Raw genomic sequence first — 26,367 nt, forward strand, 5'->3', positions numbered from 1 at the left:
TGAGTGCAATACTGTGAACCGGATCCTTTCACTTGAACACCTAGAGATCATCAAAGAGGAGACCGGAAGAAAGTTCACAGTAAGAGGAGAAAAGCTGAGGCACTATGATTTTCAACCCCCATGATCAAAGGATGAGATGTCAAGCTAGTGACAATAAAGAAGCGCTTGTTGGGAGGCAACCCAACCTGAGGTAGTTTTCTTTTCATAGCTATTTTAATAAAAAGGTCAATTAGTTTTATCTACATTGCAAGAAGCTAAGTTTGGTGTTGCACACCAAAACAATCTAAGGGAGAATGAAGGATTCTAAGTTTTGTGTTCCACCAAAAACTTCATCATAAAACACATTCTCACCTTCTGCATAATGCTAGCCTCAAGCAATCAGATACACTAGTTAACCAATTGGTTGTTTCATAGTTTTTATTTTTATTACCCTTAGTTAGGAAAAAGAATTTCACAGATAGTTAACTTGTGGCATGAGAAATATTGGCAAGGAACTAAGTTTGGTGTTCACACACCAAAGTAAGTTCAAAAGCCCATGAACAAGATTGGCAGATTAACCAGATACCTAAAGGGATTGAAAAGCAAGCAACTTTTGAGCAATATGCAGGAAAACAATCAACAAATTAAAGAACAGTATGCAGCATGACTCAAAAGGAGAGCACAACAGAAGGAAGGATGAAAAGTTGCAACTCAACAAGTCGTATTTACACTTGATCCTTATTGTTGTGAAATGTTTTAATTCAGGGATTCCTTTATGTCTGGGTATAATGTTCATTTAGTTGCAAGTGGAAGTACATGCTAGAATAAACTATCTGCATAATAATTGTCATCCTTCATAAGTTTGAAAATTTTGTTTTGTTCCCCATGCTGTTTGAATAAAAGAGAGATGTTTGATTTAGAAAAGTCATTGTTCAATGTTACAAAAGTTAGAATGAAAGTTAGTGGTGGTATGTGTTTGACTCAATTGTTAGCTCACAAAATAAATGCTGCATAATGACATGCTCCTTGAAGCCTAAGCTAGTTTGCTACTATGAAACTTTGTATTATTGAAAAATCCCTTGAAGATGAGTCAAAGCAGAAAGAAAAAGAAAAAAAAAAGCCAAAAAGTGGCAAAGAAATAAACAATAAGGCTAGACACCAATAGCTTGGACCCTAGGACATATGCCTGTGGTGTTTGTGTACTAGGATATGCTTGGACAAGTAAGTTCTAAGGAGTATTTCGAAACTTGGCCACTTAGATCAACTGATTTGGGATTGCCAACTGAAAGTCCACAATAAAGAGCAACCTAGCTACAAAACATTTAGTTATCCAAAGAGATGCTGGGCATCAATGATCCTAGGAAGAAAAAGGTGAGCCATGTGTCTGTGGTGAAGAAATGTTGAGCAAAACAAAGCCAAAGGCTACTGCAACATTTGCCACCAAGCCTTCAATAAGTAATAAGCTCTCTAATGCAAAAGAAAAAAGGGAAAAGCTAGCAAGGGAGTAAGCAAAAAGTAAGGCATTGTAGCAGCAACCTTAGTGAATCTTTGAAGAAACATATCTTATGTAACAACAAAGAATAAATGAGCTACTATTGATTTGCATGAAATCCCATGAACTTAGTTCAACTATCTGCTTAATAAGGACATGTATACTACTATATTTCATTCTATCTTCTCATATGTTTTATGCTTGCTTGGGGACAAGCAATTTTTAAGTTTGGTGTTGTGATGACAAGTCATCTTAGCCTAGTTTTACTAGCCTTTTTCCGTTGTTTTTAATAGGTTTTATTCACTTTCTTGCATTGTAAGTTAGCAATTTGGAGTGGAATTGCATCGTTTCTTTGAATCAATCAACCACCCTTTAATTGACACAAAATCATGAAGTTTAAGCTAAAATTTATTGGCTTTAGATGAATTTTAAGCTTTGTGAATTTTGTGATACTTTGATTGGTTGTTTTGATTACTTGTAGATGAAGAAAAGAAAAAAATAAGAAAAGCGTAGCCTAAGGAGCATAATCAAAAGCCAAGCTCTTGCCAAGAGCTTTATCAAAAGCACATGGAAGAAGAAAGCAAGGCAAGCTCACATGCAAAGCTCTTGCCAAGAGCTTTGCCCAAGAGCTTTTTCGGGCATTCCAAGGGAAAAATTGAGAAAAAGCTCAACTATGCACTCACCAAGACTTGAACCCATGACCAAGGGGATGGGGTGGTGCACGAAATTGTGATCCCTGGTAATGGCTCCAAAAACTTGGTGCTCTAATCTTAATTCATAATTTGTCACAACTTCGATACAACTAACCAGCAAGTACACTGGGTCGTCCAAGTAATAAACCTTACGTGAGTAAGGGTCGATCCCACGGAGATTGTCGGCTTGAAGCAAGCTATGGTCACCTTGTAAATCTCAGTTAGGTGGATTCAAATAGTTTTAAGAAATTATAGTGGATGAAAATTAAATAAAATATAAAATAGGATAGTGGTACTTATGTAATTCATTGGTGAGAATTTCAGATAAGCGTATAGAGATGCTTTCGTTCCTCTGATCTCTGCTTTCCTGTTGTCTTCATCCAATCAATCCTACTCCTTTCCATGGCAAGCTTTATGTAGGGCATCACCGTTGTCAATGGCTACATCCCATCCTCTCTGTGAAAAAGGTCCAAATGCTCCGTCACGGCACGACTAATCATCTGTCGGTTCTCGATCATACTGGAATAGGATCCATTGATCCTTTTGCGTCTGTCACTACGCCCAGCACTCACGAGTTTGAAGCTCGTCACAGCCATCCCTTCCCAGATCCTACTCAGAATACCATAGACAAGGTTTAGACTTTCTGGATCTCAGGAATGGCCATCCATGGGTTCTAACTTATACCACGAAGACACTAATAACTCGGACTCGGTCCCCTGTATTAGATATCCAAGAGATATCCATTCAATCTAAGGTAGAATGGAAGTGGTTGTCAGGCACGCGTTCATAAGTTGAGAATGATGATGACTGTCATGATCATCACATCCATCATATTGAAGTGCAAATGAATATCTTAGAAGCGGAATAAGTTGAATTGAATAAAAAACAGTAGTACATTGCATTAATCTTTGAGGAACAGCAGAGCTCCACACCTTAATCTATGGTGTGTAGAAACTCTACCGTTGAAAAATACATAAGTGAAAGGTTCAGGCATGGCCGAATGGCCAGCCCCCAAACGTGATCTAAAGATAAAACTAAAGATGATAACTCAATAGTAAAAAGTCCTATTTATAAAAACTAGTTACTAGGGTTTACAGAGATAAGTAATTGATGCAGAAATCCACTTCCGGAGCTCACTTGGTATGTGCTTGGGCTGAGCTTGAAGTTTACACGTGGAGAGGTCATTCTTGGAGTTGAACGCCAGTTTGTAACGTGTTTCTGGCGTTGAACTCCACTTTGCAACTTATTTCTGGCGCTGAACGCCAGACTGCAACATGGAACTGGCGTTCAACGCCAGTTTACGTCATCTAAACTCGGGCAAAGTATGGACTATTATATATTGCTGGAAAGCCATGGATGTCCACTTTCCAACGCAATTAAAAGCGCACCATTTGGAGTTCTATAGCTCCAGAAAGTCTACTTTGAGTGCAGGGAGGTTAGAATCCAACAGCATCTGCAGTCCTTCTTCAACCTCTGAATCTGATTTTTGCTCAGGTCCCTCAATTTCAGCCAGAAAATACTTGAAATCACAGAAAAACACACAAACTCATAGTAAAGTCCGGAAATGTGATTTTTAATTAAAAACTAATAAAAATAGACTAAAAACTAACTAAATCATACTGAAAACTATGTAAAAATAATGCTAAAAAGCGTATAAATTATCTGCTCATCACAACACCAAACTTAAATTGTTGCTTGTCCCCAAGCAACTAAAAATCAAATAGGATAAAAAGAAGAGAATATACTATAAATTCCAAAATATCAATGAAACATAGCTCCAATCAGATGAGCGGGACTTGTAGCTTTTTGCCTCTTGAATAGTTTTGGCATCTCACTTTATCCATTGAAGTTCAGAATGATTGGCATCTATAGGAACTTAGAATTCAGATAGTGTTATTGATTCTCCTAGTTCAGTATGTTGATTCTCGAACACAGCTACTTTATGAGTCTTGGCCGTGGCCCTAAGCACTTTGTTTTCCAGTATTACCACCGGATACATAAATGCCACAGACACATTATTGGGTGAACCTTTTCAGATTGTGACTCAGCATTGATAAAGTCCCCAGTTAGAGGTGTCCAGGGTTCTTAAACACACCCTTCTTTTGCTTTGGACCTTGACTTTAACCGCTCAGTCTCAAGTTTTCACTTGACACCTTCACGCCACAAGCACATGGTTAGGGACAGCTTGGTTTAGCCGCTTAGGCCAGGATTTTATTCCTTTAGGCCCTCCTATCCACTGATGCTCAAAGCCTTGGGATCCTTTTTATTTACCCTTGCCTTTTGGTTTTAAGGGTTGCTGGCTTTTTGCTCTTGCCTCTTGGTTTTAAGAGCTTTTGGCTTTTTCTGCTTGCTTTTTCTTTTTCTTTCTCTTTTTTTTTTGCCATTTTTTTTCGCAAGCTTTCTGTATTCACTGCTTTTTCTTGCTTCAAGAATCATTTTTATGATTTTTCAAATTATAAAATAACATTTCTCCTGTTCATCATTCTTTCAAGAGCCAACATATTTAACATTCTTAAACAACAACTTCAAAAGACATATGCACTATTCAAACATACATTCAGAAAACAAAAAGTATTGTCACCACATCAAAATAATTAAACTAGTTTCAAGGATGAATTCGAAACCATGTACTTCTTGTTCTTTTGTTTTTAAAACATTTTTCATTTAAGAGAGGTGATGGATTCATATTTACTACTTTAAGGCATAGACACTTAGACACTAATGATCATGTAATAAAGACACAAACATAGATAAACATTTAACATAAGAAAACGAAAAACAGAAAATTTAAGAACAAGGAATGAGTCCACCTTAGTGATGGTGGCGTTTCCTTCTTGAGGAACCAATGATGTCCTTGAGCTCTTCTATGTCTCTTTCTTCTCTTTGTTGCTCCTCCCTCATTGCTCTTTGATCTTCTCTAATTTCATGAAGGATGATGAAGTGTTCTTGATGTTCCACCCTTAGTTGCTCCCAATAATTGTGTGGAGGAAAATATATCCTCTGAGGTATCTCAGGGATCTCTTGATTTGCAGTCAAATATTCTACCACTGAGCTATAGACCCTTGAGATGAATCTCTCCATCTCCTATGACTCGGAGGTGGAAGCAATTGCCTTCCCTTTCCTCTTTCTAGAGGTTTCTCTGGCCTTAGGTGCCATCAATGGTTATGGAAAAACAAAAAGCTATGCTTTCACCACACCAAACTTAGAATGTTGCTCGCCCTCGAGCAAGAGAAGAAAGAAAAGTAGAAGAAGAAGAAGATATGGAGGAGATGGAGGGATGTGTGTATTCGGCTATATGGGTGGGCTTGGGTGGGAAAGAGATTTTGAATTTTGAAGGTTGGTGGGGTGTATGGATGTGAGTGGAGAGAGAGAGGGTGATAGGTGAAGGGTTCTTGGGAAAAGGTGATATAGGATTATGAGGAGGTAAGGTGAGTGGAGGTATGTGGGGATCCTGTGGGGTCCACAGATGCTGAGATGATCCTGTGGGGTCCACAGATCCTGAGGTGTCAAGGATTTGCATGCAATTCTGGCGTTGAACGCCAGTTCTATGCTTGTTTCTGGCGTTCAGTGCCAGCTCTTTGCTCTGTTCTAGCGTTTAAACGCCAGTAAGTCCTTCCTCCAGGGTGTGATTTTTCTTCTGCTGTTTTTTATTCTATTTTTAATTTTTGTATTTATTTTGTGACTCCACATGATCATGAACCTAATAAAACATGAAAGAACAATAAAATAAAAATAAAATTAGATAAATAAAAATTGGGTTGCCTCCCAACAAGCACTTCTTTAATGTCAATAGCTTGACAGTGGGCTCTCATGGAGCCACACAGGTGATCAGGTCAATTTTATAGACTCCCAACACCAAACTTAGAGTTTGGATATGGGAGTTCAACACCAAACTTAGAGTTTGGCCGAGGCCTCCCAACACCAAACTTAAAGTTTGATTGTGGGGGCTTTATTTGACACTATACTGAGAGAAGCTTATCGTGCCTCTTTTCCATGTTTACAGGGTAATAACCTTGTGCTTTAAACACAAGGGAGTCTCCATTCAATTGAAGGACTGATTCACCTCTGTTAACATCTATCACAGCTCCTGCTGTGGCTAGGAAAGGTGATGCCAAGGCATCTTAGGCTAGTTTCACTAGTATTTTTCTGTTAGTTTTAGTGGTTTTATGCATTTTCTTGAGCTTAAAGTAACCAAGAATGGTTAAAAGAATAACAAAGCAATGAACCATCCAAACAATATGATTTTGATGCAAATTCCATGAGTTTTAGTTATATTACTTGAATGCTATGAATGGAAGATTTCTCATGAAATTTTGCAAGACTTTGATGCATTTGTTTGGATGATTTCAGGGAAGAAGAGGCTAAGCAAGGAAGCAACAAAATCAATAAAGGAAGCTTGAATATCACATGTGGAGTTTAAGTTCCAGTTTAAGCCTAAACTGGAGCTTAAACGCCAGAATCATGAAGGCTAAGAAATGCTGGAATTGAAGTTTAACCTCCAGTTTAACCTTAAACTGGAGGTTAAACGCCAGAATGAAAGTCTCACCAAAGAAGCATTCCACGTTTAACCTCCAGTTTAACCTTAAACTGGAGGTTAAACGCCAGAATGAGAATGCCACTGAGGAAGGAGTTCCACGTTTAACCTCCAGTTTAACCTTAAACTGGAGGTTAAACGCCAGAAATGGGAAGTGCACCAGGGAGCCATTTCCACGTTTAAGCTCCAGTTTGACCTTAAACTGGAGCTTAAACGTGTTCGACCAAGTTTTCTCCTCCAGGGTTGTTTTCTCCATTTCCATGTTTAAGCTCCAGTTTAACCTTAAACTGGAGCTTAAACGTGTTCGACACCTCCAGGGCTACCCTTCTAAGCTTCCACGTTTAACCTCCAGTTTAACCTTAAACTGGAGGTTAAACGTGTTCGACCTCCAAGATGCCTCCTTCCATTTCCACGTTTAACCTCCAGTTTAACCTTAAACTGGAGGTTAAACGTGTTCGACCTCCAGGGCTGCCCTTCCTATCTCCACGTTTAAGCTTCAGTTTAACCTTAAACTGAAGCTTAAACGTGTTCGACTACATGACTCTCCAGGGCTGCCTTCTTCCATTTCCACGTTTAAGCTTCAGTTTAACCTTAAACTGAAGCTTAAACGTGCTTCTACAAAAGGCCTCACTGGAAGTGTCTGGCGTTTAAGCTGCAGTTTAAGCTTAAACTGCAACTTAAACGCCACTCTTGGAAAAGGTTTCTGGGCCAAAAATAGTGCGGTTTAAGTTAGTCTTTGAGCACAAACATTAACTTAAACTTACTCTGGTATGAAACCCAATTGAATATCATGGTTTATGGGATTGGGCCTGAAGGATTGATGAGTTTGAAATCTCAATTTATTGAGTCATGTGTCATTATTTGATTATCACTAAGTTGGCTCAATGAATGTTACAGAATTTGGATCAACAGCCTCATCAAGATTATGGATCATAAACCCAAGGCAAAAGGAAAGCAGGGAGAGGCCTCAAAGCCCAAGAAACACAACAGAAGCTCAATATAGAAAGTGTATAAATAGGATAGAATTTAAGTTAGGGAGACGGGGACCTTCACTTTTAGCTAGTTTTCATATCTTTGTAATTGAATTCAGAGCTATGACTCACTAAACCCCCTTTCATTGGGTTAGGGAGCTCTATTGTAATTCAATGAATCAATAATAGTTTATCTTCTTCTTCAATCTTTTCTCTTGAATTTTGTTAGAAAGCTTCTCGATCTAATTCCATTGGGTAGTTGTCTTGGGAAAGAAACTACCCATAATTGGAATCCTTCGGAACCTTGGGAAAGGAATAGAGGATTCATGCTAGAGAAGCTTTCTCACAGTGAATTGGATTGGGGTTTGGATGGATATTGTGACATGTAATCCTACCAAATTGTGGTTCATGAAACTGTGTGGTATAATCAGTGATCAAGCATCATCTCTTCTTATGAACATTTAAACCAAGGGATTGGGAATTTGTTCATTTTTAGAGAGAATTGGTGAGCCAAGGGATTGGGATCCAATCATATAAGATTGCCAAGCAAAATTCAATGAACGCATTGCTTGAGGAAGAGATAAACATGTTTTGATTCGGAGATCTCAATATCTCCTATAACCCAATGAATCCCACAATTCTGATTTACATCTTCTCTTTACATTCTGCAACTCAATTCATGCAATCACCCCCATTCCCTTTTAATTTCAGCAATTTAGTTTCTGCTCTTTAATTCATGCAATTTAAGATTCCGCCATTTCAATTTCTTGTCATTTACTTTTCCCGCCAATTTTACATTCCGCAATTCTCATCTCAATCTTGATTCAGCTCAACTAGAACACACTTCTAATCCGAATTGCTCACTCAACCAATCCTTGTGGGATTCGACCTCACTCTATTGTGACTTTTTACTTGACGATAACCGGTGCACTTGCCGGAAGGAATTTTGCCGATCGTGCAATTTCCTAAATCATAGCATAACTAGTTTATGCGCATCAAGTTTATGGCGCCGTTGCCGGGGATTGGTTTTCGATTGACAATTCTCCAATTGGAAGCTAACTAGATTGAGCAATTTCTCTTGCTTTGTTAATTCTGTTCAAGTTACTTGTTGAATTTTAATTTCTGCACTCGGTTACATGCTTTCTTTCTTTATGCCTTTAAATTCAAGCAACTAACTCACTGACTCACTAACTGTTTGAATTAATTCCTCAATTGCTCTAACCATACTCTTCCATTAACCAAGAGTATTTCACTTGTTTGTGCCTGTGCTGTGTTCTTGTATGACAGGTAGGAGAGGAGAGACATCAACTCCTCCATATACCGAACCAGAGAGGACCCTTCATAGACTGAGAAGGGAAGCAAGAGGGAAGAGAGTAGTGGAAGAAGAGGAATCTGAAGGAGAATCTGAGGACAATTTTGAGGAAGCTTTAGATCTCAACATGGATAGAGAAGTTCACAACCATGAGAGAGCTGATGGAAACAATGCCATTCCTGAGAGGAGGGTTCTTAGTTCATACATAAACCCAACCTCTGGGAATTGTGGTAGCAGCATCCAGAAACCACCCATTCAGGCTAACAATTTTGAACTCAAACCACAGCTAATATCACTTGTGGAGAATCATTGTTCATTTGGTGGAAGTGCTAATGAAGACCCAAACCAACATCTGACAAAATTCCTGAGAATTTGTGACACTGTGAAGTCCAATGGAGTCCAGGAAGATGCATATAAACTGCTTTTGTTCCCATTTTCACTTAGGGACAAGGTAGCTAAGTGGCTGGAATCATTCCCAAGGGGGAGTCTAACAACATGGGATGAGGTGGAAAGCAAGTTTCTGGCACGTTTCTACCCCCCACAAAAGGTCAATAGGCTTCGATCTGAGGTTCAGACTTTTAGACAACAAGATGGTGAAACTCTCTACGAGGCATGGGAGAGATTCAAGGACTTGACAAGGAAATGCCCACCAGACATGTTCCATGATTGGGTGCAATTGCATATTTTCTATGATGGACTCTCTTATGAATCAAGGAAGGCTGTAGACCATTCATCAGGAGGTTCATTGAACAGGAAAAAGACTGTGGAAGAGGCCATTGAGGTGATTGAGACAGTGGCTGAGAATGAGTACTACTATGCATCAAAAAGGCACAACACTAAGGGAGTCATGGAGCTGAACCATGTTGATACAATTCTAGCCCAAAACAAGGTGTTTGCCAAGCAACTAGCAGAGCTTACCAGGCAATTAGAAACAAAGCAAGTGGCTACAATACACACACAAGATCAAGAGGAAGTAAGCATTGAAGGAGGTGATTGGGAAGAGGCCAACTATGTGGGAAACCAACAAAGGCAATCATATGATCCACACTCCAACACTTACAACCCAGGATGGAAAAATCACCCAAACTTTGGGTGGGGGAACCAACAAACCCAACCACAAAACCACAAACCTTACAACCACAACCAACATAACAATTCCACATACCAAAACTCCAACCAAAGATCATACCAAGCCACACAAAACACTTACCCCCAACCATCATATCATGGCCAAAATAATCAACCTACCCAACTTAATCCGAACCAACAATTTCAAGATCAATTAAACCGGATAGAAGGAATGATGGCAACCATGAGTCAAGACATAACCGAATTGAAAAGCTTCAGGGATGATGTGAGAGCTACCTTAAGAAACCATGGTGAAAAACTCAAGAGGATGGAGTCTCAAGTAGGAGAGCTATCTCAACAGGCCGTCCAATCAACTGCAGTGTTCCCTAGTGACACAGAAAAGAATCCTAAAGGGGAACAAAAGAGAGTGAGATGGGAAGAATGCAAGGCCATCACCATATTGAAGGAAGTTTCAGAAGAAGAAGGAATCAGGCCCTCAGAGCAGGAGCCAGAAATCTTGAAGGAAGGTGTGGAAGAAGTTAAGCAGGAAAGTGGAACTGAGCAAGCCAAGGAACTGCAAAAAGGCATGCTGGAAATATACCAACCAAAAGCACCATTTCCTCAGAGGTTAGGAGGAGGTGAAAAAGGGAAAACCTATTCAAGGTTTTTAGAGACATTTAACTCTCTCCATGTCAATATTCCCTTTCTTGAGATTCTCCATCAAATGCCTACACACATCAAGTATTTAAAGGAATTGTTAAGCAAGAAAAGAGTTTTGAAGGGAGGACAAACGGTAACAATGAACAAAGAATGCAGTTCTCTCATCAAGAAGGACACACTCTCTAAGAAAACGGACCCAGGAAGTTTTCATATCCCTTGCATCATAGGGGAAACAAAAATTGACAGAGGATTCTGTGATCTAGGAGCTAGCATAAATGTGATGCCTCTAACTCTTATGAAGAGGCTACAACTGAATGAGGTGAGATCCACTGATGTAATCATACAACTGGCTGACAAAACTCAGAAGCAAGCTGAAGGGGTAGTTGAAAATGTGCTGGTGAAAGTGGGGGATTATTACTTCCCCACAGACTTTGTCATTGTGGACATGGAGGAAAGCTACTTACACCCTATCATTCTGGGCAGACCATTTCTAGCCACTACTAGAGCGCTCATAGATGTAGAACAAGGAGAGCTAATTCTGAGAATACATGATGAACAGCTCATTTTCAAAGTTTTCAAACCTGCATCTGAGCCTGAACCAGAACCTGAAAAGCCTAAGGATGATAGTAGCCATCTGTGTTTGGAGGAAAGTAATCCAGCAGCTGAAACTCTAAAACAGTCCTTGGAAGGCAAACAAGAGTTGCAAGAGTTAAAGCCACAAGAATCAGTGGAAACAGATCAGAAGGATCCTCCTGACATAAGGGTCAATGAAGAAATCCTCAAGAGAAAGGGAAGAGTGATAGGGAGATTGCCAAGAGGGTGGAGAAACAAGAAAATTCCCACTGAAGGTTTTTCTCTGGGAGATAACGTGATATCAAGTCATTATCTGCCAATCCCACCTGGCCTCAAAACCATTCCTTCCCAGCTCCCTCAAGTGTTCACAATCAGGAAAGTTCTTTCTATGGAACATTTAGAGGTCATGAATGAATCAAGTGGGGACGTTTTCATAGTGAGAGGAGAAGACGTCAAGCACTACAATCCACCCTAACAAGGGACAACCGTCAAGCTAGTGACGTTAAAGAAGCGCTTCATGGGAGGCAACCCATGTTTTAATATCCTTACTTTTTTTTGTTTTGTTGTGCATTTAATAAAGCATGGTTTCTTATGCATGAACTTGAATCCTCAGGACAACTGCTGAAAGAGTGCACTAAACATTGCATGTAAAATGCAATTTGCCTCTAAGTTTGGTGTGCCTGAAGGCACCCCAAATTTTATTCAAAATGCATTCAATTTTTAGTGCACAACCAAAGATTAAGTTTGGTGTTCCTCTTTGAACACGGTACATGAAAAGCACGAAGTTCCTCTGGATTTCGAAATTCATGACAAGTATACCATTCGCATGTTTTAATGATTTGGTTTCAATTACTTAGGGTAGTAAATTTGTTTAGAATCAAAGAGCCAAGGTGACTATGATTTATTAGAATTAAGCACATTCATTAAGGACAACCAATATGGATTTCATGTCATCAGGAGACTTGACCAAACACTAAGTTTGGTGTCCAAATAATAAGTGTGCATACATGTAGAAGTCACGGCTATAAGCTCATAAAGACAATCATTGATTTACATGTGCAAGTACTATTCATAATTCACATGGACCGAAAAATGATAGCAAACTTGTTTGTTTGTGCAGGTACAAAAGAAAAGACAAAAATGGAGGAAAAAGACAAAGGGAGGTACGGTGCTTGGTCAAAAAGAAAATTCACAAGTCTTTGAAACTAACACATGGGAAAAGGAAGTTCTGCAAGAAAAGATAGCTACATGTACAACCTAATGCACCCAGAATACTTCCAAGAAAATGAAAAGCAATTCGTCCTTCTCCCTAATTCATATATTTACCATCAAGCCACCCTTCACAAATCACCCTAGCCGTCCATTTTGCACTTACGGGCACTATAAAGAACCACTTGGGGAACAAGTTCAACACCACCAAATCTCCTTCATGCACATTTCCTTCATCATAGCATAAACTATCTCTTGCCGAAAACAACCTCCCCACACTTCCAACAACACTTCTTGCTTCACCTTGTCAACTTTAGCTTGTCACTTACCAAAACTAAAGAACCAATGGCAGCTTCATCTAGCCACAAAAGAAGAAAAGACAAGCAGCCAAGGGAGGAAAGAAGGAGAAATAAACAAGGCAATGATCCTTGAAAAAGGAGTGGAAGAAACGATGAAAAAGGCTGGATTCTGGAAAAAGCTCATAAGAAAAGACAAAGGAAGCACAAGTGGTCAAAAAGAGGCAGGAAGCAAGAAGAAGCAGGATCCCAAGAATTAAGAAGAACCAAGCAATAAATAAGAGGTGGTCTCGTTCCTTAATAATCAAATGATCATTGGTGGATTGTCTTTATGAGCTTTCTTTCATCATAAGTCATTTAAGTGTTATGTGGAGTTTTTTTTTTTAGTATGAGTGTCTGTTTATTGCTTTGAATAAAGTGAATGCCTAGATGTTTGGATATAACTTCACCTTCTTAAACAAGTGCTTGCCATGCTTGTTCTGTTTCCAAAAATAAAAGAAAAGTTTGAACAAAAGTAACTTGGCTAAATTAGTGACAAATCAAGTAGAATTAAGTGGTGGTATGCATGCTTGATTGTTTAGTCAGATCACTGGAATTAGAGTGTAGAATTATCATTCTTTGTGTAGAAATTGAAAACTGTCTATGGATCTTGATGAATAAATGTCTTTGGCCATGAAAAAGAAAGAAAAAGAAGAAGAAAAAGCCACTGAAAAAGGGCAACCAAAAAGCAAAAAAAATTGAGAAAATAAGCTAGGTACCAATGGTTTGAACTTCTGAGACAAATGCCTGTGGTGTTTATGTATTAAGGATATGCTTGGATGAATAGGTTCTGAGGAGTGTTTCAACACTTGGTAACTTGGGTTAACTAACCCGGGATTATCAACCAAAAGTCCATTATCAAGAGCAACCTAAATACAAAACATTTAGTCACACAAAGAGGTGCTGGGCACCAATGTCTCAAGAAGAAATGTGAACTAAAATGCCTAAAGTGGATATGTGTAGTGCACTGATAAGAAAAAGAAAATGCCAAAGGCTTGTGCAACACATGACACTAAGCAAACAAGGAGCAAAAGAAGCTCTAAGAAAAAGAAAAGAAAAACAAAGAAGAGAAAAGTGCCAAGGACATAAGAATAACAAGAGGCCATAGCAGTGTTTGATGGATGCAATGAAAAAGTGATAATCTTACCTGATAAGAATGAAAAAAAGTGATGCTGCAACTTTCTGCATAAAACCCTTCTGAGGAACTTCAAATGCTTGCTAATATAGCCAATGTAATTGCTTTCTGTTTCATACTTTCTTCTTAAATAACTCAGGACTTGCTTAGGGACAAGCAAGTATTAAGTTTGGTGTTGTGATGCCAAGGCATCTTAGGCTAGTTTCACTAGTATTTTTCTGTTAGTTTTAGTGGTTTTATGCATTTTCTTGAGCTTAAAGTAACCAAGAATGGTTAAAAGAATAACAAAGCAATGAACCATCCAAACAATATGATTTTGATGCAAATTCCATGAGTTTTAGTTATATTACTTGAATGCTATGAATGGAAGATTTCTCATGAAATTTTGCAAGACTTTGATGCATTTGTTTGGATGATTTCAGGGAAGAAGAGGCTAAGCAAGGAAGCAACAAAATCAATAAAGGAAGCTTGAATATCACATGTGGAGTTTAAGTTCCAGTTTAAGCCTAAAGTGGAGCTTAAACGCCAGAATCATGAAGGCTAAGAAATGCTGGAATTGAAGTTTAACCTCCAGTTTAACCTTAAACTGGAGGTTAAACGCCAGAATGAAAGTCTCACCAAAGAAGCATTCCACGTTTAACCTCCAGTTTAACCTTAAACTGGAGGTTAAATGCCAGAATGAGAATGCCACTCAAGAAGGAGTTCCACGTTTAACCTCCAGTTTAACCTTAAACTGGAGGTTAAACGCCAGAAATGGGAAGTGCACCAGGGAGCCATTTCCACGTTTAAGCTCCAGTTTGACCTTAAACTGGAGCTTAAACGTGTTCGACCAAGTTTTCTCCTCCAGGGTTGCTTTCTCCATTTCCACGTTTAAGCTCCAGTTTAACCTTAAACTGGAGCTTAAACGTGTTCGACACCTCCAGGGCTACCCTTCTAAGCTTCCACGTTTAACCTCCAGTTTAACCTTAAACTGGAGGTTAAACGTGTTCGACCTCCAAGATGCCTCCTTCCATTTCCACGTTTAACCTCCAGTTTAACCTTAAACTGGAGGTTAAACGTGTTCGACCTCCAGGGCTGCCCTTCCTATCTCCACGTTCAAGCTTCAGTTTAACCTTAAACTGAAGCTTAAACGTGTTCGACTACATGACTCTCCAGGGCTGCCTTCTTCCATTTCCACGTTTAAGCTTCAGTTTAACCTTAAACTGAAGCTTAAACGTGCTTCTACAAAAGGCCTCACTGGAAGTGTCTGGCGTTTAAGCTGCAGTTTAAGCTTAAACTGCAACTTAAACGCCACTCTTGGAAAAGGTTTCTGGGCCAAAAATAGTGCGGTTTAAGTTAGTCTTTGAGCACAAACATTAACTTAAACTTACTCTGGTATGAAACCCAATTGAATATCATGGTTTATGGGATTGGGCCTGAAGGATTGATGAGTTTGAAATCTCAATTTATTGAGTCATGTGTCATTATTTGATTATCACTAAGTTGGCTCAATGAATGTTACAGAATTTGGATCAACAGCCTCATCAAGATTATGGATCATAAACCCAAGGCAAAAGGAAAGCAGGGAGAGGCCTCAAAGCCCAAGAAACACAACAGAAGCTCAATATAGAAAGTGTATAAATAGGATAGAATTTAAGTTAGGGAGACGGGGACCTTCACTTTTAGCTAGTTTTCATATCTTTGTAATTGAATTCAGAGCTATGACTCACTAAACCCCCTTTCATTGGGTTAGGGAGCTCTATTGTAATTCAATGAATCAATAATAGTTTATCTTCTTCTTCAATCTTTTCTCTTGAATTTTGTTAGAAAGCTTCTCGATCTAATTCCATTGGGTAGTTGTCTTGGGAAAGAAACTACCCATAATTGGAATCCTTCGGAACCTTGGGAAAGGAATAGAGGATTCATGCTAGAGAAGCTTTCTCACAGTGAATTGGATTGGGGTTTGGATGGATATTGTGACATGTAATCCTACCAAATTGTGGTTCATGAAACTGTGTGGTATAATCAGTGATCAAGCATCATCTCTTCTTATGAACATTTAAACCAAGGGATTGGGAATTTGTTCATTTTTAGAGAGAATTGGTGAGCCAAGGGATTGGGATCCAATCATATAAGATTGCCAAGCAAAATTCAATGAACGCATTGCTTGAGGAAGAGATAAACATGTTTTGATTCGGAGATCTCAATATCTCCTATAACCCAATGAATCCCACAATTCTGATTTACATCTTCTCTTTACATTCTGCAACTCAATTCATGCAATCACCCCCATTCCCTTTTAATTTCAGCAATTTAGTTTCTGCTCTTTAATTCATGCAATTTAAGATTCCGCCATTTCAATTTCTTGTCATTTACTTTTCCCGCCAATTTTACATTCCGCAATTCTCATCTCAATCTTGATTCAGCTCAACTAGAACACACTTCTAAGACGAATTACTCACTCAACCAATCCTTGTGGGATTCGACCTCACTCTATTGTGAGTTTTTACTTGACGATAACCGGTGCACTTGCCGGAAGGAATTTTGCCGATCGTGCAATTTCCTAAATCATAGCATAACTAGTTTATGCGCATCAAAAGGTCTTCCAAGGATGATGCATTCATCCTCATCCTTCCCAGTATCTAGGATTATGAAATCAGCAGGGATGTAAAGGCCTACAACCTTTACTAGCACGTCTTCTACTTGTCCATAAGCCTATTTTATTGAGTTGTCTGCCATCTCTAATGAGATTCTAGCAGCTTGCACCTCAAAGATTCCCAGTTTCTCCATTATAGAGAGGGGCATGAGGTTTATCCCTGACCCAAGGTCACACAGAGCCTTCTCAAAGGTCATGGTGCCTATGGTACAAGGTATTAAGAACTTTCCAGGATCCTGTTTCTTCTGAGGCAATGTCAGTTGATCCAGATCACTCAGTTCATTGATGAGCAAGGGAGGTTCATCTTCCCAAGTCTCATTACCAAATAATTTGGCATTCAGCTTCATGATTGCACCAAGGTACTTGGCAACTTGCTCTTCAGTAATATCCTCATTCTCTTCAGAAGAGGAATACTCATCAGAGCTCATGAAGGGCGTAAGGAGGTTTAATAGAATCTCTATGGTCTCTAGATGAGCCTCAGATTCTTTTGGTTCCTCAGAGGGAAACTCCTTGTTGATCACTGGACGTCCCAGGAGGTCTTCCTCCTTGGGATTCACGTCCTCCTCTTCCTCCTTGGATTCGGCCATGATGGTTATATCAATGGCCTTGCACTCTTTTTTTGGATTTTCTTCTGTATTGCTTGGGAGAGTACTAGGAGGGGTTTCAGTGATCTTCTTACTCAGCTGGCCCGCTTGTGCCTCCAAATTTCTAATGGAGAATCTTGTTTCATTCATGAAACTCAGAGTGGCCTTAGATAGATCAGAGACTAAGTTTGCTAAATTAGAGGTATTTTGTTCAGAATTCTCGGTCTGTTGCTGAGTGGATAATGAAAAAGGTTTACTATTGTTAAACCTGTTTCTTTCACCATTATTAAATCCTTGTTGAGGCTTTTGTTGATCCTTCTATGAGAAATTTGGGTGATTTTTCCATGAGGGATTATAGATGTTTCCATAAGGTTCACCCATGTAATTCACCTCTGCTATTGCAGGGTTCTCAGGATCATAAGCTTCTTCTTCAGGAGATGCTTCTTGAGTACTGTTGGATGCAGCTTGCATTCCATTCAGACTCTGAGAAATCATATTGACCTGCTGAGTCAACAGTTTGTTCTGAGCCAATATGGCATTCAGAGCATCAATTTCAAGAACTCCCTTCTTCTGAGGCGTCCCATTACTCACAGGATTCCTCTCAGAAGTGTACATGAACTGGTTATTAGCAACTATGTCAATGAGTTCTTGAGCTTCTGCAGGCATTTTCTTTAGGTGAATGGATCCACCTGCAGAAGTATCCAATGACATCTTAGCTAATTCAGACAGACCATCATAGAATATATCCAGGATGGTCCATTCTGAAAGCATGTCAGAAGGACACTTTTTGGTCATTTGCTTGTATCTCTCCCAAGCTTCATAGAGGGATTCACCTTCTTTCTGTCTGAAGGTTTGAACATCCACTCTAAGCTTACTAAGCTTTTGAGGAGGAAAGAAATTGGCTAAGAAAGCAGTGACCAGCTTATCCCAAGAGTTCAGGCTATCTTTAGGTTGAGAGTCCAACCATACTCTAGCTCTGTCTCTTACAGCAAACGGGAAAAGCATAAGCCTGTAGACCTCGGGGTCAACCCCATTGGTCTTAACAGTATCACAGATCTGCAAGAACTCAGTTAGGAACTGAAAAGGATCTTCAGATGGAAGTCCATGAAACTTGCAGTTCTGTTGCATCAGAGAAACTAATTGAGGTTTAAGCTCAAAATTGTTTGCTCCAATGGCAGGGATGGAGATGCTTCTTCCATGTAAATTGGAATTAGGTGCAGTAAAGTCACCAAGCATCCTCCTTGCATTATTATTATTTTTGGCTGCCATCTCCTTTTCCTGTTCAAAAATTCCTGTAAGGTTGTCTCTGGATTGTTGTATTTTAGCTTCTCTTAGTTTTCTCTTCAGAGTCCTTTCAGGTTCTGGATCAGCTTCAACAAGAATGCCCTTTTCCTTGTCCCTGCTCACATGAAAGAGAAGAGAACAAGAAAAGAACAGGAATCCTCTATGTTACAGTAAAGAGGTTCCTTATTGTTAGTAGAAGAAGAAAGGGAATAAGAGTGAAGAAGAATGGTAATCCAAACACAAGGATGAGGATAGGAGCAGAGATATGAGATGAAGAGAAGTGTTAGTAAGTAATTAAATAAATAGAAGAAGATGAAAGAGAGAAGTTTTCGAAAATAACTTTTTTTGAAAAGGAGTTGTTGATTTTCGAAAATTAAAGGGGAAATAAAATTAAAATTAAAATTTAAAACAATTAATTAATTAAAAAGAATTTTTGAAAAAGAGGGAGGTATTTTCGAAAATTAGAGAGGGAAGAGTAGTTAGGTGGTTTTGAAAAAGATATGAAACAAACAAAAAGTCAATTAGTTAGTTGAAAAAGATTTGAAAATCAATTTTAAAAAGATAAGAAGATAAGAAGGCAGAAAAGATATTTTAAAATAAAATTTTTTTAAAAAGATATGATAGAAAGATATGATTAAAAAATAGTTTTGAAAAAGATTTGAGTTTTAAAATCAAAATTAATGACTTGACTCACAAGTAATCACAAGATATGATTCTAGAACTTAAAGTTTGAATCTTTCTTAACAAGAAAGTAACAAACTTGAAATTTTTGAATCAAAACATTAATTGTTGATAATATTTTCAAAAATTATGAGATAAAATTAAGAAAAAGATTTTTGAAATATATTTTTAAAATTTTCGAAAATAAATAAGAAGAATGAAAAAGATTTGATTTTTGAAAAAGATTTTGAAAAGATGAGATTTTTAAATTGAAAATTTGATTTGACTCATAAGAAACACTAAATTTTAAAAAGTTTTGAAAAAGTCAACTCAAATTTTCGAAAATTTTGAGTGAAAAAAGGGAAAGATATTTTTTTTATTTTTAAATTTTTAATGATGAAAGAGAAAAACATCAAAAAGACTCAATGCATGAAAATTTTGGATCAAAACATGTGATGCATGCAAGAACACTATGAATGTCAAGATGAACACCAAGAACACTTTGAATGTCAAGATGAACACCAAGAACTTATTTTTGAAAGATTTTCAAGAGAAGAAAACATACAAGACACCAAACTTAGAAATTTTTAATGTTTAGACAATATGAATGCAAGAATGCATATGAAAAACACCATACAACACAAAACAATATAATATGAAGATCAAACAAGAAAGTTTATCAAGAACAACTTGAAGATCATGATGAATGCAATGCATGAATGCATTTTTTCGAAAAGTGCAAATGGAGATGCAATTGACACCAAACTTAAAACATGACACAAGGCTCAAACAAGAAACATAAAAATATTTTTGATTTTAGGATTTTATAAATTTTTTTGGATTTTTTTTTCGAAAATTAATTGGAAAAGAAAAATAAGGATTCCAAAATTTTTAATATGAATTCCAGGAATCTTGTACTCTTAGTCTAAAGCTTCAGTCCAGGAATTAGACATGGCTCACTGATGAGCGGATAATTTATACGCTTTTTGGCATTGTTTTTAGTATGTTTTTAGTAGGATCTAGTTACTTTTAGGGATGTTTTTATTAGTTTTTATGTTAAATTCATATTTCTGGACTTTACTATGAGTTTGTTTGTTTTTCTGTGATTTCAGATATTTTCTGGCTGAAGTTGAGGGACTTGAGCAAAAATCAGATTCAGAGGTTGAAGAAGGACTGCTGATGTTGTTGGATTCTGACCTTCCTGCACTCAAAGTGAATTTTCTGGAGCTACAGATCTCAAAATGGCGTGCTTTCAATTGCGTTGGAACGTAGACATCCAGGGTTTTCCAGCCATATATAATAGTTCATACTTTGGCCGAGTTTAGATGACGCAAAAGGGCATTGAACGCCAGTTCTACGCTGCAGTCTGGAGTTAAATGCCAGAAACACGTCACGAACCAGAGTTGAACGCCAAAAACACGTTACAACTTGGCGTTCAACTACAGAAGAAGCCTCTGCACGTGTAAACTTGAAGTTCAGCCCAAGCACACACCAGGTGGGCCCCAGAAGTGGATTTATGCATCAATTACTTACTTCTGTAAACCCTAGTAACTAGTTTAGTATAAATAGGACTTTTTACTACTGTATTAGAAATCTTATGATTTTTAGTTCATCTTTGAATCATATTGATCACGTTTGGGGGCTGGTCTTTCGGTCATGCCTGAACCTTCATCACTTATGTATTTTCAACGGTAGAGTTTCTACACTCCATAGATTAAGGTGTGGAGCTCTGCTGTTCCTCATGAATTAATGCAAAGTACTACTGTTTTTTATTCAATTCAACTTATTCCGCTTCTAAGATATTCATTCGTACTCCAACATGAATGTGATGAATGTGACAATCATCATCATTCCCCCACGAACGCATGCTTGACAACCACTTCCGTTCCACCTTAGATTGAATGAATATCTCTTGGATCTCTTAATCAGAATCTTTGTGGTATAAGCTAGATTGATGGCGGCATTCATGAGAGTCCGGAAAGTCTAAACCTTGTCTGTGGTATTCTGAGTAGGATTCAGGGATTGAATGACTGTGACAAACTTCAAACTCGCGAGTGCTAGGCGTAGTGACAGACGCAAAAGGAGGGTGAATCCTATTCCAGTATGATCGAGAACCTCAGATGATTAGCCGTGCTGTGACAGAGCATTTGGACCTTTTTCACAAGAGGATGGGATGTAACCATTGACAACGGTGATGCCCTTACATAAAGCTTGCCATGGAAAGGAGTAGGACTGATTGGATGAAGACAGCAGGAAAGCAGAAGTTCAGAAGAACGAAAGTATCTCTATACGCTTATCTGAAATTCCCACCAATGAATTACATAAGTGTTTCTATCTTTATTTTCTATTTATTTATTATTTATTTTCGAAAACTCCATAACCATTTGATATCCGCCTGACTGAGATTTACAAGGTGACCATAGCTTGCTTCATACCGACAATCTCCGTGGGATCGACCCTTACTCAGGTAAGGTTTTATTACTTGAACGACCCGGTGCACTTGCTGGTTAGTTGTATCAAAGTTGTGACAAATCATAAATTAAGATTAGAGCACCAAGTTTTTGGAGCCATTACCAGGGATCACAATTTCGTGCACCAAGGTTTTGGCGCCGTTGCCGGGGATTGTTTTGAGGTTGGACAACTGACGGTTCATCGTGTTGCTCAGATTAGGTAATTTTCTTCTTATTTTGTTTTCAAAAAGTTTTCAAAAATATTTCCTTCTTTTTCGTTTTTCCCATTTAATATTAAAAAAAAATAAATCTTTTCAAAAAAAAATTTTATATTTTTCTTCAGAATTTTTAAGAATGAATTCTAGTGTTTCATGAAGCATGTTGAAGCCTGGCTGGCTGTAAAGCCATGTCTAAAATCCTTTGGACTAAGGCTTCCAAACCATCAGCATAGAGGTAAGTTAATTTGAAAACTAATGAGCAGTATATCTGAGTTACATACTAAAGCTTGACTGGCTATTAAGCCATGTCCAACCCTTTGATTAGAGCTTTGGGCTAATATTGAAAGATTCCTGGAATTCTTCTTAAAGATTTTGGAATTCTTATTTTCTTTTTCACATTAATTTTCGAAAAAAAAATCCAAAAAAAAATCATAAAATCATAAAAATCAAAAATATTTTGTGTTTCTTGTTTGAGTCTTGAGTCACTTTCAAGTTTGGTGTCAATTGCATTTTTTCTAAAAATTTATGCATTTTTCGAAAACTCATGCATTCATAGTGTTCTTCATGATTTTCAAGTTTTTCTTGGCCAGTCTTCTTGTTTGATCTTCATATTTTCTTGTTTTGTGTCTTTTCTTGTTTTTCATATGCATTCTTGTATTCATAGTGTCTATACATGAAAAATTTCTAAGTTTGATGTCTTGCATGTTTTCTTTTCTTGAAAATTTTTCAAAAATAAGTCTTGATGTTCATCTTGATCTTCAAAGTGTTCTTGGTGTTCATCTTGACATTCATAGTGTTCTTGCATTCATCACATGCTTTGATCCAAAATTTTCATGCATTGCATCATTTTTCATGTTTTTCTCTTTCATCATTAAAAATTCAAAAATAAAAAAAAAATATCTTGCCCTTTTTCTCTCATAAATTTCGAAAATTTGGATTGACTTTTTTCAAAAGTTTTTAAAAATTCAATCGTTTCTTATGAGTCAAATCAAATTTTCAATTTGAAAATCTTATCTTTTTCAAAATCATTTTCAAAAATCAAATCTTTTTCATTTTTCTTATTTATTTTCAAAAATTTTAAAATATTTTTCAAAAATCTTTTTCTCAATTTTATCTCATAATTTTCGAAAATATCTTCAACAATTAATGTTTTATTCAAAAATTTCAAGTTTGTTACTTACTCGTTAAGAAAGCTTCAAAATTTAAGTTCTAAAATCATATCTTGTGATTTCTTGTGAATCAAGTCATTAATTGTGATTTTAAAAATCAAATCTTTTTCAAAACTAATTTCAATTATATCTCTTTAATCATATCTTTTTAAAACATATCTTTTTCAAAAATTTAATTTTAAAATATCTTTTCTAACTTCTTATCTTCTTATCTTTTCAAAATTGAGTTTCAAATTTGTTTCAACTAACTAATTAACTTTTTGTTTGTTTCTTATCTCTTTCAAAACTACTTAACTAACTATCTCTCTCTAATTTTCGAAAATATCTCCCTCTTTTTCAAAAATTCTTTTAATTAATTAATTGTTTTCAATTTTTAATTTTAATTTTATTTCATTCCTAATTTTCGAAAATTACTAACCCCTTTTCAAAATTTTATTTTCAAAAATCCTCCTTCTCTCTCATCTCCTTCTATTTATTTATTCATCTACTAACACTTCATCTCACCCAAATTCGAACCCCCTCTGCCATCTGTGTTCGAATTTTCTCTTCTTCCCTTCTTTACATTACATTCTTTTCTTCTTCTACTCACATAGGGGAACCTCTATACCTGGGTAAAAAGGATCCCTATTATTATTATTTTTCTATTCCCTCTTTTTCATCTGAGCAGAAGCAAGGACAAGAACATTCTTGTTGAAGCAGACCCTGAACCTGAAAGGACTCTGAAGAGGAAACTAAGAGAAGCTAAAATACAACAATCCAGAGATAACCTTACAGAAATTTTCGAACAGAAAGAGGAGATGGCAGCCGAAAATAATAATAATGCAAGGAGGATGCTTGGTGACTTTACTGCACCTAATTCCAATTTACATGGAAGAAGCATCTCCATCCCTACCATTGGAGCAAACAATTTTGAGCTGAAACCTCAATTAGTTTCTCTGATGCAACAAAACTGCAAGTTTCATGGACTTCCATCTGAAGATCCTTTTCAGTTCTTAACTGAATTATTGCAGATCTATGATACTGTTAAGACTAATGGAGTAGATCCTGAAGTCTACAGGCTCATGCTTTTCCTATTTGCTGTAAGAGACAGAGCTAGAGTGTGGTTGGACTCTCAACCCAAAGATAGCCTGAACTCTTGGGATAAGCTGGTCACAGCTTTCTTAGCCAAGTTCTTTCCTCCTCAAAAGCTGAGTAAGCTTAGAGTGGATGTTCAAACCTTCAGACAGAAGGAAGGTGAATCCCTCTATGAAGCTTGGGAGAGATACAAGCAACTGACCAAAAAGCGTCCTTCTGACATGCTTTCAGAATGAACCATCTTGGATATATTCTATGATGGTCTGTCTGAATTAGCTAAGATGTCATTGGATACTTCTACAGGTGGATACATTCACCTAAACAAAACGCCTGCAGAAGCTCAAGAACTCATTGACATGGTTGCTAATAACCAGTTCATGTACACTTCTGAGAGGAATCCTGTGAGTAATGGGATGCCTCAGAAGAAGGGAGTTCTTGAAATTGATACTCTGAATGCCATATTGGCCCAGAATAAAATACTGACTCAGCAAGTCAATATGATTTCTCAAAGTCTGAATGGAATGCAAGCTGCATCCAACAGTACTCAAGAGGCATCTTCTGAAGAAGAAGCTTATGATCCTGAAAACCCTGCAATAGCAGAGGTGAATTACATGGGTGAACCATATGGAAACACCTATAATCCCTCATGGAGAAATCACCCAAATCTCTCATGGAAGGATCAACAAAAGCCTCAACAAGGCTTTAATAATGGTGGAAGAAACAGGTTTAGCAATAGCAAGCCTTTTCCATCATTCACTCAGCAACAGACAGAGAACTCTGAACAAAATACTTCTAATTTAGCAAACTTAGTCTCTGATCTATCTAAGGCCACTGTGAGTTTCATGAATGAAACAAGGTCCTCCATTAGAAATTTCGAAGCACAAGTGGGCCAGCTGAGTAAAAGAATCACTGAAACCCCTCCTAGTGCTCTCCCAAGCAATACAGAAGAGAATCCAAAAGGAGAGTGCAAGGCCATTGATATAACCATCATGGCCGAATCCAAAAAGGAAGGGGAGGATGTGAATCCTAAGGAGGAAGACCTCCTGGGACGTCCAATGATCAATAAGGAGTATCCCTTTGAGGAACCAAAGGACTCTGAGGCTCATCTAGAGACCATAGAGATTCCATTAAACCTCCTTATGCCATTCATGAGTTCTGATGAGTATTCTTCTTCTGAAGAGAATGAGGATGTCACTGAAGAACAAGTTGCCAAGTTCCTTGGTGCAATCATGAAGCTGAATGCCAATTTATTTGGTAATGAGACTTGGGGAGATGAACCTCCCCTGTTCACCAATGAACTAAATGCGTTGGATCAACTGAGATTGCCTCAGAAGAAACAGGATCCTGGAAAGTTCCTAATACCTTGTACCATAGGCACCATGACCTTTGAGAAGGCTCTATGTGACCTTGGGTCAGGAATAAACCTCATGCCACTCTCTGTAATGGAGAAACTGGGAGTCTTTGAGGTACAAGCTGCTAAAATCTCATTAGAGATGGCAGACAATTCCAGAAAATAGGCTTATGGACAAGTAGAGGACATATTAGTAAAGGTTGAAGGCCTTTACATCCCTACTGATTTCATAATCCTAGATACTGGGAAGGATGAGGATGAATCCATCATCCTTGGAAGACCCTTCCTAGCCATAGCAAGAGCTGTGATTGATGTTGACAGAGGTGAACTAGTCCTTCAATTAAATGAGGACTCCCTTGTGTTTAAAACTCAAGGTTACCCTTCTATAAACATGGAAAAGAGGCACAGTAAGCTTCTCTCACTGTAGAGTCAACCAGAGCCCCCACAGTCAAACTCTAAGTTTGGTGTTGAACTCTCATATCCAAACTCTAAGTTTGGTGTTGGGGAGTCTCAACAATGCTCTGAACATCTGTGAGGCTCCATGAGAGCCCACTGTCAAGCTATTGACATTAAAGAAGCGCTTGTTGGGAGTGATGAGCGGATAATTTATACGCTTTTTGGCATTATTTTTAGTATGTTTTTAGTAGGATCTAGTTACTTTTAGGTATGTTTTCATTAGTTTTTATGTTAAATTCACATTTCTGGACTTTACTATGAGTTTGTGTGTTTTTCTGTGATTTCAGGTATTTTCTGGCTAAAATTGAGGGACTTGAGCAAAAATCAGATTCAGAGGTTGAAGAAGGACTGCTGATGCTGTTGGATTCTGACCTCCCTGCACTCAAAGTGAATTTTCTAGAGCTACAAACTCAAAATGGCGCGCTTCCAATTGAGTTGGAAAGTAGACATCCAGGGCTTTCCAGCACTGTATAATAGTCCATACTTTGGCCGAGTTTAGACGACGTAAAAGGGAGTTGAACGCCAG

At 37.8% G+C, this 26,367-nt stretch overlaps 2 non-coding genes across 2 annotated transcripts; one reads left to right on the plus strand and one right to left on the minus strand.

Annotated features, from left to right (window-relative positions):
* Window positions 1–9,533: 9,533 nt before the first annotated feature.
* LOC112739738 (small nucleolar RNA R71) lies at window positions 9,534–9,637 on the minus strand. The gene has a single exon (XR_003170674.1). It is a non-coding gene; the product is annotated as a small nucleolar RNA R71 (small nucleolar RNA).
* An 8,307-nt stretch (window positions 9,638–17,944) lies between these two features.
* On the plus strand, window positions 17,945–18,052 carry LOC112738550 (small nucleolar RNA R71). Its single transcript, XR_003169505.1, has one exon. It is a non-coding gene; the product is annotated as a small nucleolar RNA R71 (small nucleolar RNA).
* Window positions 18,053–26,367: the final 8,315 nt, after the last annotated feature.

Source organism: Arachis hypogaea, chromosome 13 (genome assembly GCF_003086295.3).
Source record: "Arachis hypogaea cultivar Tifrunner chromosome 13, arahy.Tifrunner.gnm2.J5K5, whole genome shotgun sequence".
Classification (NCBI taxonomy): Eukaryota; Viridiplantae; Streptophyta; class Magnoliopsida; order Fabales; family Fabaceae; genus Arachis; species Arachis hypogaea.